The sequence below is a fragment of the Marmota marmota genome, unplaced genomic scaffold (genome assembly GCF_001458135.2).
Source record: "Marmota marmota marmota unplaced genomic scaffold, marMar, whole genome shotgun sequence".
NCBI lineage: Eukaryota > Metazoa > Chordata > Mammalia > Rodentia > Sciuridae > Marmota > Marmota marmota.
Window position 1 is genome coordinate 578,204 of NW_026000052.1, and position 24,308 is coordinate 602,511.

The 24,308-nt window shown below is 43.4% G+C and overlaps 1 protein-coding gene and 1 non-coding gene across 7 annotated transcripts in view; one reads left to right on the forward strand and one right to left on the reverse strand.

Moving 5' to 3' along the window:
- Positions 1 to 24,308, reverse strand: part of Ehmt1 (euchromatic histone lysine methyltransferase 1) — a 123,664-nt gene that overhangs the window by 96,523 nt on the left and 2,833 nt on the right. The gene's annotated exons all lie outside the window — the stretch shown is intronic.
- Trnav-cac lies at positions 11,366 to 11,438 on the forward strand. Its single transcript has one exon. It is a non-coding gene; the product is annotated as a tRNA-Val (tRNA).

A 24,308-nucleotide genomic window follows, 5' to 3' on the forward strand; every position in this document is an offset into this window, starting at 1 on the left:
AAAAAAAAAAAAAAAAAAAAAAAAAAAAAAAAAACAGCCATCAACCTGAATGCATTAAAGGCAGAAAACACAGTACACCAACATAACTTCTCCAAAATAATTCAGTTACAAAACTCACTACCAAACATCCACATGACTAGGGTTTATTCACCCACTGGATAACACAGTTGTCTCCAGGAGAAGGGATGGCATTCAGAAGACAGCCCAAGGAAACACCTGCTTACTCTGTAGTTCTTAAGGCAGCCCTTTAGGAAGATGTGCTCATATATCACTTACATAATTAGAAATCTGAAATACTTTGATTGTTATAGGACTACTTCAATTTATTTCAAAATGCATTCTGTTGCCAACAATAATTCATCTAAATATTTCAAATGTCCAATAATTTATCAAAAAAAAAAAGTGTAAATCAAGAAAATAACAGGTCTGTAACCCTACCTACTCGGGAGACTAAGGCAGGAAGACTGGAAGTTTGAGGACGACTTCAGCAACTCAGCAAGACCCTGTCTCAAAACAAAAAAACAAAAAGGTTCGGAGGTATAGCTCAGTGACAGAGCACCCCTGGGGTCAATCCCAGGCACCACAAAAAGAAAAAGTGAGCAATAAGACACTGAAGTCAGGCTGGGGATATAGTTCAGTTGGTAGAGTGTTTGCCTTGCATGCACAAGGTCCTGAGTTCCATCTCCAGCACCACAAAAAAAAAAAAAAAAGACACTGAAGTCACTGAACATTGAGTGTAAGCGTCTATTACAGGGAGGCATATATGAATGACCCAAGGCTTCCTGGTATTGTTTTACTTTTCCTCAAACAGAACTCTTGCCTTCAAAAAGCTTAGTCTGGGGACTGGGGTTGTGGCTCAGTGGTAGAATTCTTGCCTAGTATGTGTGAGGCCCTGGGTTCCATCCTCAGCAGCACATATAAATAAATAAAGGTCCATTAACAACTAAAAAAATATTTTTTTAAAAAAGCAGCAGTAGCTTAGTCTGCCCAGAGAAATGAAGGTAAACACACACAGTACTCCTAAGGAGGTCTCTCAGGATAAAGCAGCAGCAGCAGGAGCCAGCAAATGCCTTGTCCACACTGGGGGTGGGAACATAGGATAAAGACTATCCTATCTTCCCACTTTGAGCTCCAAAAACTTTTGGGCTCCCAGAACCTAAGGGCATAACTCCCAAAAAAACTTCTTATAACTTCCAGAATATTTTTTCTAAAGACACCAGAAAAATTTCTCAGAATATTCCTACTGAACCTTGAATTCACTGCTATTTCCACTTCATGCCACTTATGCCTCCGAAGAACTTAGTCTTGCCCACCCTGTCACCCAAAGTTCCTAACCCCCACAACATCCCTTCTTCCTCAGTCCTGCTAAATATCTAGCATTCCCAGTGTTTCCCAAATGCTCCCACCAGCAGCCTTCTTGAGAGGAGCTGGTGACTCACTGACACCCCAGGAGGAGGCCAAGAAAAGGTATAAGCAGGTCTCAACTTCCTGTCAATTCCAGGTTATTCTCTCCCACCTTCCCCAGAGCTCCTTGTGTGGCCCAACTAGTAGTTTTCAAAGTGTAGGCTGAGGACCCCAGGGGTGCCTGAAGGGAAAATGGTTTCTAGGCACATGCATTCTTTCTCAATCCTATCGGTAATGGCTGATTCTGCCCTCCCACCTGTAGCTGATGGCACCTCATGGATGTCTGCACTTCTCTCTTACCTATCACTAAGCACCAATCCCAGATCAGGCAAGTGCTTCTGGGCGCTCCACAAGCCCCACTTCCACTTGCACATCTGCTTTTCACACCACACAGATGCTGTTAGAATTCTTGGGAACTAGGATGCACAATCAACATCCTCTGGAGCAAAAAAAGACCAAGCTTGAGGTCCTCTGTGACTCCTATGGGGAAGGGCACAGAGCATGGCAGTGCCAGGGATAAGCAAGAGAAGCAAGTGATGGAGCACGTCAGCCTTGGACAAAAGCAGGAAGGGCAGAGCTTCCTGAAACTGGAATTCAAATGCTCTATGTGGCTGACTCCACATATTATCTAGTGGGCAAGAAAATGGTTTTCATCACCCTTGAAAAAGGGCCAATGGCCTGCAAAATGTTCAGAACCTCTGAGGTGGATGGACACTAAGCCAGGAAAGGTTTACGGATGAGACATATTGCCCAAACCATAACAAATTCCATCCCACTCCCACTTCATGTGTTTTCCACACCCTTACTCACACAAGTAGAACCAAGCTGTAAGCAGAGACTTAATTAAGGCCCAGATGTGTCTCCAGCTCAGGGTGGAGCAACAAAACCTTGACAGCAAAAGGGCCTCTTGTACTAAGTGGCCTACTCCTCTGTCCTTTGCAAAAAGAGCCTTAACTGACACCTGAATGAGGATGAGGATGTGGGCTTTAGCCTTGGAAAACAAGACAGAACTGTTAATGGGCCCCAACCAAGGGTTTTTATTTTTGTTTCTTACCTGGGTTCCTCTACCTTCAAATTAGGTAAGGAGCTCAGCCCCATACTCAGCCCTATGGAAGTCATTACCCATAGCCTGAAGGCCGGGTGCATGAAGTGAGGGCAGTCCTGAATGGAGGTTACAGGAAAGTTCAGACTCAAGGGCTAACCAATAGCACTGGTACCTTTCCAATACCTGTTAACCCCAGATTTATTTTATTTTATTTTATTTACAATTAAAATCAAAATTTTATTCTGATTTCACTAGTTTTTCTTCAATGCCATTTTGTTGTTGTTGTTCTAGGATCCAATGTCTAGAAGACAATGTTGCATTTTGACACAATGCTGTATGAGTTTTGTCTGACTTATAACAGTTTCTCGGGTGTTCCTTATGTTTGATTGAGCGTTGTGATGGTACGCCATTATGCAGATTATTCATCAATTTGAAAGCACAAATTCTGACCAATAGTGTTCATACTTTTCCAAGACCTGATCAGCACAAATACTAATCAATGCCCCTACCCAGTAGCTATATAAACTCCTAGACTTACACCTAAGTGGCAATCTGCTATCAAGTCCCCTCTCGCCTCTTTTTTTTTTCTTGCTTAAATAAAGCCTACTCCTTTCACTCCCGCCTTCCATTGTCGTCCATGGATTTCATTCTTTATATTTGTGAGATAAGAACCTGGAAACAATTGGGGTCTGCTGTGATACTAGAAGGCACAGCCTGCCATTAAGAGCTTCAGCAACATCACTGGACCAGTGATGTGGAGAAGAATCCAGCTTTTCCAGCTACAACCCTCAGAGGTGATGTGTGCAGGCATCCCTGCTGGGATTAGCTGCTAACACTTAAATAGGCTTTCTCAGGGCTACAGATACCCCAACCACCAGCAGAAGCAGAGAATCAAATTTTGTCTCAAACTCCAGTTTCACCAGCAACCCATGCAATGGAGCTCTGACCACTGCAGGGATGCCAAACCCTTGGCAGCAAGAGGCAGACCAACTGCTAAGTCTCAGTACCCATGTTCATTTTCTCTAAGACCTAAGCTCCTGGAGAAATAAGCAATTCCAGTCTAAGGCAAGAAAAAGTGTAGGTCCATTTCAAAGCACCAAGTAGTGCCCAAGAAAGAATGTGAGCAAAAGATGACAAGGGTGTCCCAAGAAACAGCAATGCCTCAAGGGGTTCCTAGTGGCTAAGTATGGACACTTTGAACCTCAAAATAGATGATCACAATAATGTATTTCAACCACTTAACATAATAATGATGGCCTGAGTTGACATAAACATTATATAAGTGGATAGATAGTAAGTAAATGAAGGCAAAGCTCTTCTTCTTAATAGAATGCCAATTGTGGTTGCAACCAGAAGTTGGAACTGAAAAATCACTATTTTACTACTACCATCAGATAGGTTAGGTTCAATGCATAGATGGATTCTAAAACTATGAGGAGCAAGCTTAATAAGAAACAGGGGGGCTGGGGTTGTAGCTCAGAGGTAGAGCACTTGCCTCGCACGCACGTGTGAGCCTCAGCACCAATAAACAAAGTAAAGGTTAAAAATATAAAGAAAAGAAACAGGGTATTTACAAGCTCTCAATGTATTTTTAATTATAAAGGTAAAAAAGATTAACTACAGAGAAGCCCAGTGGGCAACACCTTAACCACAGGTCAACATGAACTATCATGGGACAAAGAGCATCCATTTGATAGACTGACTGCACAACATCACTTCTACAGCTTCCTGAACAGTGCACAATCTCAGGTCAATCACAAGGAGACATTAGCAAATTCCAACTGAGGACCTTTTAAAAAACAGCAGGCCTGTACTTTCCAAAAATGTCCCTTTTTGAAAGTCAAAGACTGAAAAACTTGACTGGGGCTGAGGCTCAGTTGTGGAGCACTTGCCTCGCACATGCAAAGCCCTGGGTTCAATCTTTGCACCACATAAAAATAAATAAATAAAATAAAGGTACTGTGCCCATCTTCAACTAAAAAAGAAAAAATAATAAAGAATGAAGAGACACGACAATTTGTGCAGTGCACCATACGCAACTGTCACAAAGGAAATTACTGTAAGTACCGTACACAGAGAACTGGATCAAGGCTAAATGTCCTCCAGATTTGTCATTGCATCATGGTTATAAAAGAGAAATGCTCTTGTGCGCAATTAAGGACAAAGTGGTATGAAGTCTGAGTTTGCTTTCAAATGGCTTCAGAGGAAAGAAGTATGTTGTGCGTGTGTGCACATGTACCTATGTGTATATGTGTGTGTGTGTGTATATATATATATATATTTGACTGTCTGTGCACGTGTGCACTTTTGTGGGCTCAGCTGGAAGATCTCAAGCAATGCATGTTGAGTGAAGGGTCCACCAAAGGTCACTGTACAAATCTCTCAACTTTTCTGCCTATCTGAAGTTATTTTTCATAAAAGGTTCCTTAGAAAGACAAGGCTAGGGAAGTCTGAGGACTGGAAACATGGTAGTACAAAAGTGAGATCTAGACAGGGAGAAAGCACAAATCAAGCCCGGACCTCAGGAGACAGGGCACTGGTCGGGAAATGGGGCAGGAGCAGACTGACAGTCTGAAGCAAGAGGATCCTGGGAGGTGTAGTCAAGGCCACATAGATCAAATGGTACAGCTCTGGAGTTGGGACCTGGACCACATGCAAGTGTCTTTGCCCACTGTGGGGTCTCCTATCATAACCTGGCTCCTGCACTTTGGTTTCCAGTTAAGAAATAAGGACTGGAGCCCTTGTTCCAAAAGCCACTGTGTTCCCATGCTGGTGCATGCAGTAAGTGCTGCTGACATGTAAAAGGTCTCTGTAACCTGCCAACCCACAGTACTACCTGGAGATCTGCCTGGCGCCCAGCACTATGGCCAACAAGCTCTCAGCACTAGTTGCGTAAACACAGTTCCCAGAGAGCATAGTGAAATGAAAACACAGAGGCCACATACTGATGTGCAACCATCTCCTCATGTCTAGGTGCAGTCTGCCTCAGGAAGAGAGGAAATTCCCACCTTGTGCTTCAGGGGACAGGGAAGAGGTACTGTACCCCATATTTCACAGAGGATAAAAGGATCCCAGAGAGCCATGAGGAGGAGAGGGGAGAAGAAAGGCCCCACTGCTCTCCTCGGTTGGTAAAAGTATTGGGGCAAGGCTGGACACAGGCCCCATACCTTTAGGAAACCCATCAGAGAGCCCAGGATATGAGGTATCCTCTTACCCCCAAAAAAGCTCCTCTGTTAATGTAGGAGCATTCAGAGGTGAAATGACTACATTTTGAGAGCTGTGACCTAAATAGATGATCAATCCATTTGATGGATTAATAATTATAACATTAATATAATATTATAACGTGAATGCAACTAACTAGAAGATCACTATAGGCAGGCAGTGCATGACTAAACAAAGTAGGTCACTGGGGGCATGTTTTGGTTGTCTATATTTTGTCCCTGGAGACTCTGTCTCTCTCCCTCTGCTTCCCAGGTGCCATCATCTGAGTAGCTTTCCTTTGTCATGACCTTCCACCTTGACGTTCTGCCTCAACTTGGGCCCAAAGCAATGGAATCAGCTGACCATGTACTGAGAACTCTGAAATTCTAATCTCAAAATAAACTTTTCCTCCTCTAGTTTTTCTAACCAGATATTTTGGTCACAGAGACAAAAAGCAGACTAGTACACTGGGAGATCGCTTCCCATAACCCAGGAATCCCCCACAGTCCACGATTCCCTTCTGTGGCTAGGGATCCTCCTGACAATCTAGACATCAGCTCTTAAGGCCCTACAGCCCCTGCTCCCCACCCCCCACAGCCCAGAAATATCCCCCCCATAGTATGTGGTATTCCCTCACAGCCTTGGGAACCCCACCCATGGCTCCAAGATGCTCCAACAGCCCTGGAGCATTCAGTCCAAAATCCATTCCTTCAGTCCAGGGATCTCCAGGATTAAGGGATACCCTTCCTCAGACCACAGGCCAAGACCCTTCCACAGCTAGTCCCTTAGCCTCAGAGCAGCAAGAGGTTGAAGAGTGAGGGCCATAACAATGGGTCGACTCTGGGCTTCTTGCTCTGTCCTCCTTTTCCTCAGCATGAGCCACACCTGCTTGACATAAAGCCTCAAAGTCACACAGCTTTAACACTGGCAGTGGGAGTACCTGGACTCCATTCCCATGCCAAGACCAGAGTCTACTAAGTGGCACCCAACACCTGCACCTCCTCCTTGGAGAACCAGAGGCCAAACACCCTTGATCCGCCTCTTTTCCATGAGCATCAGCCCTTGCATTTTCTAAGTGGCACATGTGGGAATACAAACCAGAACAGCAGGTGAGAGAAGGGAACCAACGTGTGCAAGTGTGAACAGGGAGAACAAACCTTCCACCTCTTCTCCAAACACTGCCTTCACTTCTCTCCACCTAAAAGCTTCCCCTTGGGAGTTCTTGCTATTGCTGTTGGTTCTTGGTTCATGTGCCCACACTCAAGAACACCCAGACTCTCTACTGCAGGCCTGGGGAGCTGCAGTTGAAAACAAGAAGTCCAAGAAACCCGGGTCAGTAGTGCTTGCCCTGGCTGATACGACTGAACACGAAGCTGTCCTTAGGAAGAACAATGATGCTGTTCTGGAGGCTAGAGCTGGCTTCTACCCCCACAAAGTGACAGTGGTCCTGGGCAAGAAGAAATCCCCATGAGGTCAAAGGTCAAGTATTTTGTGAAAGTTTGTAACTACCACCACCTCATGCCCACAAGGCACATCTATCTCTCCAGGACAAAAGTCACCCACAAACATGTCTTCAGAGACTCTGCTCTGAAATGCAAAGCCCAAGGGAGGCCAAGGTCAAATTCAGAGGCAGGTACAAGATGAGCAAGAACAAGGGTTCTTCCAGAAGCTTCAGTTGTAGAGATGTTTTCCTCTCAGTAATTAAAAATAAAAACAGAGGGGTTGGGATTGTGGCTCAGTGGCACAGCACTTGCCTTGCACATATAAGGCACTGGGTTCGATCCTCAGCACCACATAAAAATAAATAAATAAAATAAAGGTATTGTATCCAACTACAACTAAAAAAAAAGTTTTAAATAAATTTTTTTAAAAAATAAGGGGCTGGAGTTGTGGCTCAGCGATAGAACACTCACCTAGCACCACATTAAAAAATAAAATAAATAAAAGCACCACATAAAAATAAATAAATAAATAAGGTAGTGTGTCCAACCACGACTAAAAAAAAAAATATTTTAAAAAACGTTTAGGGCTGGGGATGTGGCTCAAGCGGTAGCACGCTCGCCTGGCATGCGTGCGGCCCGGGTTCGATCCTCAGCACCATATACAAAAAACAAAGATGTTGTGTCCGCCAAAAACTAAAAAATAAATATTAAAATTCTCTCTCTCTCTCTCTCTCTCTCTCTAAAAAAAAAAAAAAAAAAAAAANCACAGTGTAAGACCCTGTCTCAAAATAAATAAAAAGGGCTGGGGATATAGCTCAGTGTTAAAAGTGCCCCTGGGCTCAATCGCTAGGCCAATACATGGCTAGAGAAAAAGAAGGAGATACTGGGAACGAAATTAGATGGAAAGAACAAATGTATTTATAAAAATAAATAATTAAAATTCTCTCTCTCTCTACTCATCTCTCTCTCTGAAAAAAAAAAAAAAAAAGTTTAAAAAATAAAAATATAGCTCAGTGGTAGAGTATTTGTCTAGCATGTGTGAGGCACTGGGCTCAATTCTCAGTGCTACATATAAATAAATGAATAAAATAAAGGTTCATCAACATCTAAAAAATAAAAATACAAACAACCCTGTATCTGTGCACACAATCATGCTGGGAAAGGGAAGACAAGCAGCAGCAAGAGGAACGAGCTAGGCAGTAAACCTGCAGGCAGGGAGCTGCAGGAAAGGATCTGCAGCAAAGTTAAATCTGCTCTGGTGAAACTAACACTAAAAAAAGACAAAACAGGAGTAGACTGTGTCCAACTTCCAAACCCAAGTTGGAAAAAGGAATTCCCACCCAGCCTGAGATTTCCAGGGATTCTGGGACTTCTTCCAATCAAAGAGCCACTGTTTTTGTTGTTGTTGTTGTTGTTGTTGTTGTTGTTTAAGTATTCTCCCCCTACATACACCCTTTGGTACCAAGGATTAAACCCAGGGGTGCTTAACCACTGAGGCACATCCCCAGCCCTTCTTTATTTTGAGACAGGGCCTTGCTAAATTGCTGAGGCTGGCTTTGAACTTGCAATCCTCCTACATCAGCCACTGGGATAATAGGCATGCACCACCATGGCCAGCTCAAAGCACCTTTTAAACACAAAATTCTAAATAAGATAAAGAGAATAAAAGTAAAGGGTATAGAGAGGGTACCAAGTAGAACAAGGAAGCTGAAAATCACAGGAATAGAGGCCAGAACAGACAGCCAAGGGTGTACCCAAAGACACATCTCTTTTAAGATAGATGTTTGTAGTGCCAAAACTCTTCTGAAATATAGTTTGGGGGGTGGGTGACACAAAGTGGATACAATGGCATATATCTAAAAATCCCAGCTATTTGAGAGGCTGAGGCAGGAGGAACACAAGTTCAGGCCAGCCCAGGCACCTTAGTGAGAAATTAAAAATAAGACTAAAAAGAGGTAGGGATATAGCTCAGTGGTAGAGCACCCTTAGGTTCAATCCCCAGTACAAAAACAAACAAACCTACTAAACACTATCTTAAATTCCCATATTCCTTAAACAAAATCAAACCACTAGAAAATTCTCAGTATCTACAATTGTAGGCCAAGGCTCTCAAGCTCCTCGCTAAAAGACCCTCACTAGAAAAGAGGGCCCGAGTCCCTCCCTCTGAGCCCTGGGCCCTGGTCCAACTGAGTACCTCCTTCCTCCTGTGAGTGCACAGAGGGGCTGTCAGGTCACACCTTTGTTTATAGACACACAGTAATCTGCCATTCTCAGTGGTAAAACAGAAGGGGATTTGTGGTGCCAGAGTGACCACAAGAACAGCTCCTTCACAGCCTATACAGATCCTCAGTCAACTTCATGGCCTATATAAAAACCCAGTTACAGCAGCATATAGACAATAAAGGCTGAAAAGCCACTTGCATGTACCCACACACAAAATCCAGCCAATCCACAATCAAAATGGGTCACAAACGATAGCAATAAAGCAGACCCTTGGGAAAGAAGAGCAGAATAATGGAGCTGCTTCTGCATCCTGACATACCAGAGCCGAGGTCTACTGTCCTCCTAGAAACTATGTTCTATTCTTGGTCCATTTTAACATTCTAAAGCACTGAGGTGGCTAGAGAAAAAAGGAGGATATTTTCAGTTCATGAAACCTTTTCCTTCAATGCAAATTAGTATGTTTAGATACATATGGAAAACTAAGGGAAAAAGTTTTCCAGAAGGTAAAGCAGAAACTTCCCTAGGCTAGATCAGTGGGACTAAGTGCACCCAGCTCCCAAGACAGATGTACCATGAAATGTCACAAGACACGGGGAACATGCAAAAGAGACCCTGGATAGGAAAAAGACCCACATGTAAAACCACCTTCCTTAGGTGAGTGCTGGTATCTGTGTGTGCCCATTTCAGTGACCTCACAAAGTCTTTCTGGACACACAGGACAGATGCTACCACATGGGGATGTACATCTACATATACTAGATTTTTTAAAATTTATTTTTTAGTTTTAGGTGGACACAATATTTTTATTTTATATTTATGTGGTGCTGAGGATTGAACCCAGTGCCTCATGCAAGATAGGCAAGCGCTCTACCACTTAGCCACAACCCTAGCCCATAATCTAGATTTTTTTAATGATTAAAATTAAAAACCTACCAGTCCTTTACTTATATCCCTGCCTCTAAACATAATCATAAAATAAGCATGCAATAATCACTACAACTTCACACCATCTATAGATTAAAAAAAAAAAAAGCAATCAATAAGTGACACTTCAACCGAATGAATTCCTTCTCACTGGTGAAAGGACAGCATTGTCTTCCATCTATAAGTACCGTCTCTCTAATGCCATTTAACATGAAAGGACTGTGCATCAAACGTAATTTGCCATAATACAGTTTAGCTAAAATTTCACTGCTACTGATTTTAGGTACTTTTTAAAAGAATCTTTTCTATTATACGTACAGTAAAAGGAACCGGGACTAGAATTTAATGAAACACCAACTTTCCAGGGAAGATTACCATGCATTCCTGGTAATGCACTGCTGGAAATGCCTGCTGCAGTGGAGCTGCCTCATACCTGCACAGCCAGCTCGCCTGACAGATGGGGCACCCTCCCGCACGGGAGAAGGACACCTGCAGGTGATGTTGCCCATAACCCAGCCTTCCAGGTGCTTGCCCCCATCTACTCTACCAAACCACTTATTTTTTCTTTTTTTAAAATCAACAATGTCTGGTGGAAGCCAAGCACGGTGGCACATGCCTATAATCCCTGCAGCTCATGAAGCTGAGGCAAGAGGACTGCGAGTTCAAAGCCAGTCTCAGCAACTAATCAAGGCCCTAAGAACTCAGGGAGACCCTGACCCTAAATAAAATATAAAAAGGGTTGGGAGTGTAGCTCAGTGAGTGGTTAAATGCCCTTGGGTTCAATCCACAGTACCACAAAAAAAAAAAAAAAAAGAGTCTGGTAAGGAAAGAGCACAGAATTCAGACGATGACCACTACAAGACTCCTAAAACTCAAAGACAAGGCTGAGACAGGGATATCACAAGTTTGAGNGTGTATAAGAGACAGGCATAAGGCCCTGGGTTCAATCCCCAGCACCACCAAAAAAAAAAAAAAAAAAAGTGGTCATTTTGCTTCTTTTCCTAGTCAAAGCCTGAAGTTTTCCACCGCATACCCTGCTTTTGAACAACATAGCCAGACAAGACCAATTGAGTTTGTGTTTTGCCAGCAAACTAATAATATTAAGACGATGACGACTTGGGCTGGGGATATAGCTCAGTTGGTAGAGTGCTTGCCTCACATGCATAAGGCCCTGGGTTCAAACCCCAGTACCACCAAAGACTAAGACAACGATGACTTCTTCTCAGCACCCATTAAGCAGTCTCTGTTTCTGCACAGCACCTTCAATGCTACCAAGAGGTTAAAGGGATGCAAGAGAAACCAGCCCAGTTGACTCAGCGGCATCCAAAGGCTCTCAGAGAAGGCCATGCACTCTGCAAGTAGGAGTCATGTGAAGACATGAGGATGTGGTTGCTCTCAGCACCACCAGAGAGGTACCTGCATGTGGCTCTACCAGGCAAATGCCTTCAAGAGGCATTTCTCTTGTTACTGACTCAGCAAGCACAAAATACTTGACCCAGAGAACTTCTCACCCCAGCCATGAGGGTTAACCACAGAAGGCATCCTTATATCCTAGGCCACAAGGAAACTCATCAAGTTACCAGAAACTTTAAACTGCTTCCAGTCTCCACAACACTGTGCCTGGGCAATGGGACAGCCCTGTGGTGGGAACACAGCCAGGCTGGTCAGCCCAAAGGTCAGGTGGGAGCTTCCTCAAGACAAACACAGGCCACAAGTGCCTACTGTGTAACTCACAGAGACCACCTGTAAAAATATAACCTGGAAAGGGGGCAGCAGCCACACCTGTGACCCCAGTGGCTCAGTGAGCTCTTGCCTAGCATGTGTGATGCCCTTGGGTTCAATCCCAAGTACTGCCAAAAAAAAAAAAAAACGTGATACATAGGTTGCAAATCCTACGGTTTTCATGAGTCAACTTAAAGGTCTGTTCTTACTGGCTCAGACCTTCTAGGAAGCAGCAAGGCTCACAGACAAAACTGAAGGCCACAGGCTGTATTCCCTCCTCTGGAACTGGGACCTGGTAGACTAAGCCCTCCCTTCCTGAAAGCCACACCATCTCACAGATCAGCTTCCGCCTCCCCAGAAAGAGCCTCCCCAAGTCTCCTTCACGTCCATGCAGGGCCAAAGAACTCAGGGCCCTTGTGCATGCACAGAAAACTAACTTTTAACAGCTGTACATATCTCATGTTTAAGAGCCAGTTTAAACAGAAGGGCTCAAAGCCGGGTTCCTCACCAGAACAGCAGGACTACAAAGGTACACAGAACAAACAGAAGGTATGAATGACTCTCATGTGGGAGGCAGAAAAAGAAGAAAAAAACATTCTTGCATGGAATGAACACCCTTCTTTCCCACTTTGGCCTCAAAGTATATTTATCCTGCCATTTGTGAGGGGATCCGTTTTTATATATCAGCTACCTGCACTGTGAAGACAGATCCAGGTGACAAGACATTTTGGAAAGGAAACCTGGCAAACTCTCTTCAAACTTGCCTGCCTATGAAAAAGACTCACTCTGACTATAACAAGTCTGGAGGAGAGGTGTGCTTCCTCTTTGGGAACTGTCATGGCACAAAAAATCAGGAAATGCAAATAGTTCTCAAAGACCGGAGCATCTCCAGCTCAGCAAACTCAGAGATGCAGAGCGCTATCTGCCCATCTCTGATCTCAAGTATTTCCACATACCAGCTTCCCCAATTATCAAAGGGGGCGGAGAGAAAAAGAATGAATCCTTTCAACAGCTCTCAGAAATTTTCTTTTCCTTTTGATTTTTGTTTTTTTCCTTGGCAGAAAAAGGAAAGTTTGTTCCTAAATTTGGAGAAAACAATTAATATCCAAAGTAACCCCAGAAATTACACTAAGGAGATTTCAAAATACCAGAACAGATTTCCTTTCCATCTACTACTTAACCCTTAGGTGGGCCTTCCTGCAAAGAAAGAAACCCATCCTTGCTGCATTTATGGAGGACTCTTTCAGCCACTCAATTTTTCCTAAAGCAGGTCTGACATATATCCTATTTATTCTACAGGTCCCTGAACATTGTGATGCTGACACTCCTCCACCCACAGGAGGGATCTACATTCCCTCACCTTTACCTGGGTGTGCCTCACAGCTGCCTGGGCACAAAGAACATGGTAATGTGACTCTGCCTAACACCAAGGTCCCAAAGTCATCAGCATGCTATGGGCACAGCTCCACCACATCAGTTCCCCTCAATGCTACCCAACCACTACATGTGAGAAGCCTGTACCACACAGAGGGCTCCAGCCACCAGCCATGCAACAGGTGAGCCTTCAGATGAGCCCAGCCCAGTGTCTAAGGCTTTCCATCAAGGCTCCAGAACCAGAACCAGAAAATCTTCACCCCTGTGCCTTGTCTGACAATCACTGTTGTTTCACCACCAAGTCATCAGGTAGGGCATTGCACAACACTCCTTCCCCAGCCAATGCCAATATCCCAAGAGGTAAGGAGAAAGCCATCTGTACTCCCAGCACAGGTCTGGCTCACAGAGCTCGCTCAGCAATCCAAGCTCCATGCTCACTGGCTGCTAAGGCCCCAGCTAAACAGTCCTCATCTGTACCCTCAGGGAATTCAACCTACAGAGAAGATGCAGCAAGCTGAGGATGTGAGGGATTAAACTGATCAGCACAAATGTTCCAAGCGCTGAGAAAGCATGGGCAGAGGCCTGGTAGTAATGCAAGGCAGGTGCAGGTTGAAGTTTTTACCAACCCTCTGTTTCCAGTCACTAAAACCTGCTCATGCACGAGAGCCAGCTATGAGAACACGCTCCCTAGTGTGAGTAGTGACTCCTGGCCGGAGTCTTATCTGTTCCAAAACATACAGCAGGAGTTAAAGTCAAGCAACTTTTATGCTACATGGAGACAGTGGTACCTGTTTCTTATGACCAATAAATGTGCTAATTTTCTAGTTTACACATCAGTTTGTTTCGTACAATGACCAATTTGATTTACTAACAAAATCAAGTTTTCTGAACCTGACACCTCACAGCCTGGCCTGCCTTCCCAGTGGAGTTACTACACAGTGGGGCCTCCACCTGGTCAGCCAGACTCCCATATGGACAGTTCCTGCCTCCATGGTAGCACAGCATATGAGCATGTGGAACTATGGCTGGGCTGCTGGCTGGAACTGGCAAACACTCAGAGCACACAGCTCAGAACACATCCCCTGGAAGCAGACTACCTCCACTGGAGGGCTGGGAGCAGGCAAGCCCTGAACTCCCTCTCTCTCTCTAAATTTAATATGGAGCAAGTTAAGATGAAAATTCATGGACTCCATTAGAAATCACAAGGCCATGACCAACAAGAATACCTGACAGAAGGCTGAGGGGTGGCTCAGTGATGGAGCACCTGCCTAGCATGCACAAAACCCTGGGTTCTCTCTCAGCACAATAAAAAATTCAAAAAAGAATGTCTCATAGAAAGAAGACCCAGAACAAGAACAGGGCCTGCACACTACCAGCCCCAGGCCCACCTCTGTGCCCAATGTGAGCCCAGTGATGTAGCACTGAGAGCTCTGCTGGCTTAACCTTAAAGATATAGTTGTTGCTTCCTCATTTCAGCCAATTTTCAAAATATGAACGGTCCCAGGGAAGGCAGGAATGCTCAGTGTGCTGTCATTTGTTAGCCCTAAGAGGAGCAACATGCCTCATAAACATCTGTGCCGTAAAAAAAATCAGTGATGGAAATCCAACGTAGGCCATTCTATAAGACCACTTGATAGGTTCCTCACCAAGTCAGTGGCATGAGAAGACTTTGGGGATAGGGGTTGCTCTAGACACCAGTCTTAAACCTAAGCAAGTACAAAGTGTGGACTGTGTCAGGATCCTAGTGGGGGCAAAACAACAATCCAAAACTCACATTTCGAAATAATCAGGGAAAACGTGAAAGTAGTTAGATGATACCCCCAGTTATTGTTAATTTCAAGGGTGTGAAAACAGCATTGTGGGGGCTGGGGATGTGGCTCAAGCGGTAGCGCACTCACATGCGCTCACCTGGAATGCGTGCGGCCCGGGTTCGATTCTCAGCACCACATACAAAGATGTTGTGTCCACCGAAAACTAAAAAATAAATATTAAAAAATTCTCACTCTCTCTCAATTCTTTCTCTCACTCTCTCTCTTTAAAAAAAAAAAAAAAAAAAATTAAAAAAAAGAAAAAGAAAACAGCATTGTGTTTGACTTTAAGTCTGTATTTTTTTAAGGATACATACCAAGTATTATTTAAAGATGAAAATTTCATGACACCTCGAAGACACCTGAGCAAAAATTAAAAAATAAAAGATCAAGAAGAGTAGAAAGGGGCTGAGGCTGTATCTCAGTGGTAAAGTGCTTGCCTAGCATGTGTGAGGCACTGGGTTCGATTCTCAGCACCACATATAAATAAATAAAGGTCCATCACAACTAAAAAAAAAATTTTTTTTTTTAAAAAGGGTAGAAAGAACACAGGGATGGTATGGCAAAATACTGTCAACTACCACCCAGTTGTAAGATATCTACTCTTATGAAAAGCTTCAATTTTAACTGTATTATAAGAGTAGATATATTATAACAATTTAACTAAAAACTAGATCTAAAACAGAAGATAGTCATGCCTTCTTTGCATCAAAAAGGAGAGCTACACCCACCTCTACCCACACACTGGGTTGTAGGTACCTGGGCAGCCTGGGACCTTCCACATTGCATCATGCACTGAGCACTGGAAACCAGACACCAAAGTAACACTGAGTACCAGGGCTCACAAACCAGTCTGATCAGACTCAAATGTCAGCTCTGCCACTTACTAGATGTGTAATCTGTGGGAGACCAACCTTACACGTGACTGAGTCACACTCCCCAGTTGGGTGCTGAGGCGCGCAGTCACAGAAATGTGGCAGAGCTTTTCCCACCCTTCTTGGGTCCGAGGGTCCGTGTCTCGTGCATGGGTGTGTATTGCTACAGCCCCATGAGTGAAGTTATGCTCACCTGTTCCTTTGTAATATAATCCCTTGCCCTGTTTAGGATAGAATCTTCCATGGAAGTGCCTTATATGTGTCCCCTTCTCTTACTGTGCCCTTGGGTGTGGCCTACCCAGGTGTCAGTCACCTGCTGACAGTGGACATCATGAAGATAGACTCAGCCCCCTGAAACCTGACCCCTTGCCTCATTTGAATAGCTTCTCCTCAATAAAAGGGGTCAGCGCATGCTCTCGCTCTTTCTCTTCCTGCGGACCCTTAAGGTCAGAGGAGCCGTCACAGCGACCCCAAAGAAAAAGGTAGTGTGTCTCTTGTATGGTTATCTCATGCAGCCCTGTCAGCCCAGTTTACCTGGAGTGACCCCCTGAGCCATTTAGTAGTGAAATCAGAAACCCGGCAGTAATCTATCTTGGTTACGTAATGCACCGTGCCTCGTTTACCCTTCAGTAAAATGGAAGCAACTTGGGCTGGGGTTGTGGCTCAGTGGTAAAGTACTTGCCTAGCATGCGTGACATGCTGGGTTCGATCCCTGGCACCACATAAAAACAAACAAATAAAATAAATGTATTGTGTTCATCTACAACTAAAAAGATCTTTAAAAAAATGGAAGCAACTAACAACTAACACAACCCAAAACAAAGGGCTAATTTGAAGCTCAGATTGTTCTGGACTGTGGGGATGTACATTCTCTCAATAGATATCAGCTATTATTACTATACAATATATTAAACACATAATAAAATTTTTATTTCTAATATCTGCCATATGCCAAACAAGAAGCCCCTGTCAGTCATCCCCCAAACCAAATCTCTTAGAATCTGGCCTCACTATGCCATATGAGCCTCATAATACCTCCTCCAAATGAATGAAACAGCTCTGCCACAGACCCACTCTCACCATTCTCTTTTGTCAATATATATATATATATATATATTTTTTTTTTTTTTTTTTTTTTNGCCTTAGCAACTTAGCAAGGCCCTAAGCAACTTGGTGAGACCCTGTCTCTAAATAAAATACAAAAAAGGGCTGGGGATGTGGCTCAGTGATTAAGTACCTGTGGGTTCAATCCCCAGTACCAAAAAAAGCCCTATAACTGCTGGGAACAGTGGCATACACCTGTAATCCTGGCTAGTCAGAAAGCTGAGGCAGAAGGATCACAAGTTCAAGGCCAGCCTGGGCAACTTAGAAAGATCCTCTCGAAATGAGATGAGATGAAATAGAAGGGGCTGGAGGAGGGGGGCTGGGGGAGGGGGGCTGCGAATATAGCTCAGTTGGTACAGTGCTTGCCTCAAATGCATAAGGCCGTGGATTCAATCCCCAGGACCACAAAAAAAAAAAAAAATGGGAGTTCTGGATTTGTGGCTCAGTGGTAGAGCACTTGCCTAGTTGCATGTGAAGTGCTGGGTTCAATCCTCAGCACCACATAAAAATAAATAAATAAAGTAAAGGTATTATGTTCAACTACAACTAAATACATACATATGTGTGTGTGTGTGTGTGTGTGTGTGTGTGTGTATTTAGTCATATACACACAAAAGGAGGGGCTGGGGATATAGCTTATTGGTATAACACCCACAGGCTCAATCCCCAGTGTTGGAAAAATAAAAATTATAAAGGCCTATAACTGGTATGCTGAAAAACTGTTGGCTCTCTATATATACCTTAAAGGATATAGTCCAAACTCATGGGTAGGTGGGCAGAGAGGCCACATGCACCCGACTCTAAAGTCTGGCCTCACTATGCCATATGGACCTCATGGCCTTCTGACTTGTCATATGGCCTTCTGATTCGTCTTTAAAAAAAAAAAAAAAAAAACTTATTTTTCAATTGTAGTTGGACACAATACCTTCGTTTTTATTTATTTATTTATTTTTATGTGGTGCTGAACCAGGGCCTCGCATGTGGTAGGGGAGTGCTCTACCATTGAGCCACACCTCAGCCACCCCCCCAACCCCATCTGACTTGTCCTTAAGGCCTTACCTGAGCTTGCAAATACTTGTTCTAAAGAGTGTCATTGCCGTGCCCCTGTCCCTTCCCTGTCAGCTGGCACTGATGTCAGTTACACCCACTGCAGCACTAAACCAGGCCAGCTCCTCCCATGGTGCTGTAGGTACCTCACAGAGGTCTCAACAGTGATTAACACCTTCCCCTGGGGCAGGACCACTTGAGCAGACCCAAGAGCATGCCCAGGGCCCCCTGCCACTCTCCACCACACTCAGCCCACAATGCCCTGTCAACACATCAGACAATCACTCCAGATGTCACTTGCCAATTATGGCCTGAGATGAAACTATAGCTCCAAGTCTTCCACATAAAAAGAGTGTTTTCTCGCTTTTCAGTTTTAAGAACTCCCTTCCAAGGTAGAAAGAAAAGGTTAATTTGAAAAAAAAAAAAAAACACATGATGAGAAAAGACCACGAGAAATATGGGAAGGTACGTACAAATATTCTTTACAACTGTTGGTCATTCTTCCCAGATAATATCCTGGCACCTTGAGTAATATCAGCCAATGTTTTTGTGTGATTCTGATTTTATACCATTTCCAAATACTTTCAGACACCAATCAATCTCATTAATTATTTCTGGCTATTGTGTACTTCAATAGAATTAGCAATTTCCTGTGAATTTTTAGTAAACTGGACACCATTTATATTTCAAGAAAAGAATTTTAAAAGCTCCTGAATTTGTGAGAAAAGGGAACAAAACAACCAGAGCCAGGAAGCACAGTACTGTGATCCAAAAGGAGTGGACTGGGTGGCCAAGGGCAAGAGCAAGCCCATCCCCATCTGCACTATTCAGTGCCACTTCACATCCACCAGGCAGCTATAATCACAAAGATAGCCAATAGTGAGTTTGGCAAAGCTATACCGTTGGTGAAGTGTAAAACAGTGTCACTGCAGTGGAAAACATACAGCAGTTCCTCAAAATGGTAAAAACAATTACCAGCCCATCCGCAGGTCTGTCATAGAGTCCCATGCCAGAACAAACTGTGGCCAGGCACCACTGCCTGGCCTCTGGTGCTGGTAGGCTACTGGGGCTAAAGCAGGATGCACAGAGGGAAAACAGAATTGCCATGTGATCTAGCAACTGAAGGAAGGTCTGTGCGAGATTCTTGTACAATCATGGTCATAGCAGCATTATTCAAAATAGCCAAGAGACAGAAGCAACCCAAGTGTCCACCTACAGATGAATGTATAAACAAAATGTGGTAAATACACTCACACTGAAATATGCCACAACAAGCACAACCCTCAAGAACAAAGTGTGATATTCCACACAATGAAATATTATTCTACAATAAGAAGGAATATTGTACTGAAACATACTACACATACAACAGGGATGGATCTTGAAAACTATGTGAGATAAGCCAAATGCAAAAATACAAATGTTGCATAATTCTACTTCTCTGAAATATCTAGTTTAGGCAAATTAGAGGCAGAAAGAACATTAGAGGTTACCAAGAGTTGGGAGTAGGGAGAAAAGAGAAGTTGTTGCTTCCTGGGCAGAGTTTCTGCCTCAGCTAATAATAATTACAACGATGATGGATATGCCACATAAAGTACACTCATCATCACTCAACGGTATACTTAAAAAAATATTAAAAGGGTTAGAGTGATATTAAGAATATTTTACCACAAAGAAACAGCAGGGGAGAAGACTGAGGTGCACAAACATAAACTTAGCTAATACAAGACTATGAAATCAACGGAATCAGAAGGAATTCCTTTAAAATGGAAGATGTAATATATCTACAACAATAAAGTCAGAAAATATTTTTGTGCAGCAAAATAGTGGCGGCAGGACACCACACACACAAATGTTTTTAAAACTAAGTATCAACTTCCCAGTGATGGCTGCTATTATGATTAAAAGAATGTCTTTGTAGGAAACATTAAGAGTCACAGAGTAGAGCTGGGGTTGTAGCTCAGTGGTAGAGTGCTTGCCTCCCATGCATTAAGTCCCGGGTTCAATCCTCAGCACCACATAAAAAATAATAAATAAATAAAAATAAAGATATTGTGTCCATCTACAACTAAAAACAATTTTTTTTTTAAGAATCACAGAGTATTAAGAAGGCCGCTTCACCACTGATGGGGGGGAGGGGACACAGGAACTCCACTCTTTATCATACTTACAACTTCCCTAACTTTTTTATTTTTTAAAATATTCATTCTTAAGTTTTAGGTGGACACAATATCTTTATTTTACATTTATGTGGTGCTGGAGGATCAAACCCAGTGCCAAGTTGCACTGCCACCTTAAGTCATAACCTTCCTAAAGCCAAGGGTAAAAGGAATCGTCTACCAATTCCTTCTTCTAACTCCCATCTATCTCTTCAGCCTAGCATATACTGTGCAGTTAAAATTAGCCTTCTCAAATTACGACCTTGCCATAATTCTCTTTATAAATTCAGTGGCTCCCCATTGCCAATAAGCTTGAGCTCACACTTCATGGCACACAATCTAGGTCGGGGTGCGGCCAACTTACTTCCACGAGCAAAGAACAGTTTTTACTTTAAGTCATAAAAAAAAAAAAAATGCAATAGATTGTGTGTGGCCTGCACACGTGGATCCTTTACAAAAAAAGCTTGTGGATCCCTAATCTAGCCCAATAATTTTCAGGTCCAAAAACAGCCTGTCAAATCCTTATGGCCCAACTATACCAGCTACTTAAAATTCCAAGACTGAACCTGGCAGTCCTGAACCCTAGATGCAACTTTCTGCTTCACTGTGGCTCCAACTTATCCCTAAGCCTTGAAAGGCCACCTGGCTCTTCCAGCACACCATGCACTGTACACACCTAGATAGGAGGAAACCCTGAGAAACATGGACTTTGGTTTACTTCTCTTCACAGTTCCAGCACCTAGCACAATACCTGGTGCACAACAGTATTCTGTGACTACTGAAAGGATACTTTTTAAAATGATGATTAAATATAAACTGCAGGCCTCTCCATCAAGGGATGAGCCATGCCATCATAGGATGATTGCACAAAATGATGCATGTGTGATGGTGTTACAGTTTAGAGATGAAGTGTCCACCAAAAGCTCACGTGTGAAACAATCCAAGAGGGTTTGGAGGTGAGGTTGACTAGTTACAAAAGCCTTAACCCAATCAGTGAATTACTCCCCTGATAGGGATTAACTGGGTGGTAATTGTAGCAGGTAGGGTGTAGCTGGAGGAGGTAGACCATGGGGTGTTATCTGTGGTGTACATATTTTGTCCTTGTTAAGCAAGCTCTCTCTGCTTCCTAGTGTCATGTCCCCAGCTGCTTTTCCTCTGCCACACACTTTCGCCATGATATTCTGCATCATGTCAAGCCCCAAGGAATAGAGCCAACCATCTTTGGACTGAGACCACTGAAACCATGAGCCCCCAAATAAGCTTTTCTTCCTCTAATGGTTCTTGTCTTGCCTTCTGATCACAGCAACAAAAAAGCTGACTAAAACAGATGATTAATTTTAGTGTCATCTGACCGAATTAAGGAATACCTAGTCACGGGGCATGGTGTTGCACACCTGTTATCCCAGCTACTCCAAAAAGAGGACAAAAGAAAAAGAAAAAGAAAGGGACTTTATGCTCTCTCCTGGAGCTGGATCACCTTCCTCCCTTGCTGTGGGCACCAGAGCTGCAGAATCTTGCCCTTTTGACTCCAAGACTTGCATAACAGCCCCCAAGTCTCCCAAGCCTCTGACCTCAGACTGAGAATTACACCATCAGCTCCCCTGGTCTGGGACAGTGGGACTTGGACTAAGCCATACTGCCAGTCTCCCCCAACAGGTACCCTGCCATGAAAGTTGAATTGGCCTCCATAATCCCATGAGCCACTTCTCTCCTGTGTCTACACACACCTCACTGGCTCTTTTCTAGAGACACTGGCCAATATGCACAGTAGGGCCACAGACAACCTCAGTTTGCTTTTGAAACTGGACAGAACAACAAAGGCAATGAAAAAGCCTTGAAGCTCAGAATCAGGAGCATGTGGGAGTTTCTACCCACTGTGAGATTCTGAGGTAGACTGTACAGTGCAGGAAAGCCAGGGAAAGAGAATACTGAGATTTTCTACTGTGGGCTCTAGCTGATATCATTTTAATGTTCTTTGACAGATTCCAGTAAAGATTGTGATATGGTTTAATTTCTTTTGGCTCTAGAATTTGTTTCTTAAAACAATGTTCTATGAAAAAACTGGTATTCAGGATGCCTGGGAACTACCTATGGCACCTGACCCCCACCACCACCCCAAATGGACAACACACCTTGCTGCTGCTGCTTCTGTTGCTGCTCTCTACTGGTCCTCCAAGCTCTCTGTACTCAAAGCCTGGTGTTCTAGAAATGCTGGCTGCCCATCTCCTGTCTCTTCCAATTGTTTTTAAGATCATAAAGGAAGTTCAGGGTTAGTTAGTCACCACCTGCCTCAGTCTCCAGGACTGGCCAGGATGTCCTGAAAGCAATCGAGTCTCTAGAAGGGACCCACAAGTTCACAGGTCCTCCTGGCACTGACACCTCCTGGCACCAAAGTCAGACAAGGAAAATAATATCACCACATAGGTCTTAATGTCACTAGATTCATAACTGCTTTTGTTATATTTGTTGTTTTCTATTTTCTCAATCAATACACACTTTCACACAATTATTACCTTGAGAGAAACAGCCCATATATATATATATATATATATATATATATATATATATACACACACACACATATACATACACACACACACACAGATATTTATTTATTTATATTTAGTTACAGACGAACACAATACCTTTATTTTATTTGTTTATTTTTCATATGGTGCCAGGGATCAAACCCAGTGACTCACACATGCTAGGCAAGTGCTCTACCACTGAATCACAACCCCCGACCCCCCTAATATTTTTTTGATATGAGGAAAAAGTTGGTTTGTTTTCTTTTGTTTTTGATACAAGGAATGAAACCCAGAAGCACTTTACTACTGAGGTACATCCCCAGTCCTTTTATTTTGAGACAGGATCTAAGTTGCTGAGGCTATTCTGAACTCACCAGCCCTCAGCTCCTGGCCAAGCAGCAACCTGGTTTATTCTGTTAAGAGGCCCCACAGCATGAGCACCAGCCCACAGGAGGGACGCAGACCAAGGCCCAAGACAGTCCAGGACAGAGCTCCATGCTAGCTGTAGCAGATCCCACAGTTATTATGCCCCTGAATATCCTTCCCCTTCCAGGTCACCACTGCCTCTTTTAAACAACATGGGGAGAAAGAGTTCTGGTCAGAAATGTTATGCAAGAAGAGAACCATATTCTTTTTCTCAGGTCAGAGGTATAACTTCACCTAAATCCCACCAGCAGTAGAGGGGTGGTGGACTATAAGCGCCGGGAAAACTTGGCCACATTAACAAACAAATTACAAGTGCCCAACAAACATCTGTGGGGGAAAAAGAGTCCCCATACATTCTAGGATATCACTATTCATCATCGTGTGACCTAGAAGGAAGATAGGGCTCTTTGCTGACCACTGTTAACTTACACTGGCAAGGGGAAATAATAAAAAATTGTAAAAGGTGGTACTCATAAAATTGCAGCCACATCTCTAGCAATTAGAAAAATGCAAATCAAAACTAAGATTTCAAGGCACTCCAGTCAGAATAGCAGCTATTAAGAATACAAACAACAATAAGTGTTGGCGAGAATGTAAGGGAAAGGGCATACTCTTACATTGCTGGTGAGACTGCAAACTGGTGCAGCCAATCTAGAAAGCAGTATGGAGATTCCTTGGAAAACTGGGAATGGAACCACCATTTGACCCAGCTATCCCACTCCTCGGTTTACACTCAAAGGACTTAAAAACAGAACATCAATGTTTATAGCAGCACAATTCACAACAGCTAAATTGTGGATCCAACCTAGATACCCTTCAGTAGATGAATAGATACAGAAAATGTGGTATATATATACACAATGGAATACTACTCAGCATTAAAAGAGAATAAAATCATGGCATCTGCAGATAAATAGATGGAGTTGGAGAATATAATGCTAAGCGAAGTTAGCCAGTCCAAAAAAAAAAACAAATGCCAAATGTCTTCTGATTTAAGGATGCTGATTCATAATGGGGATGGGG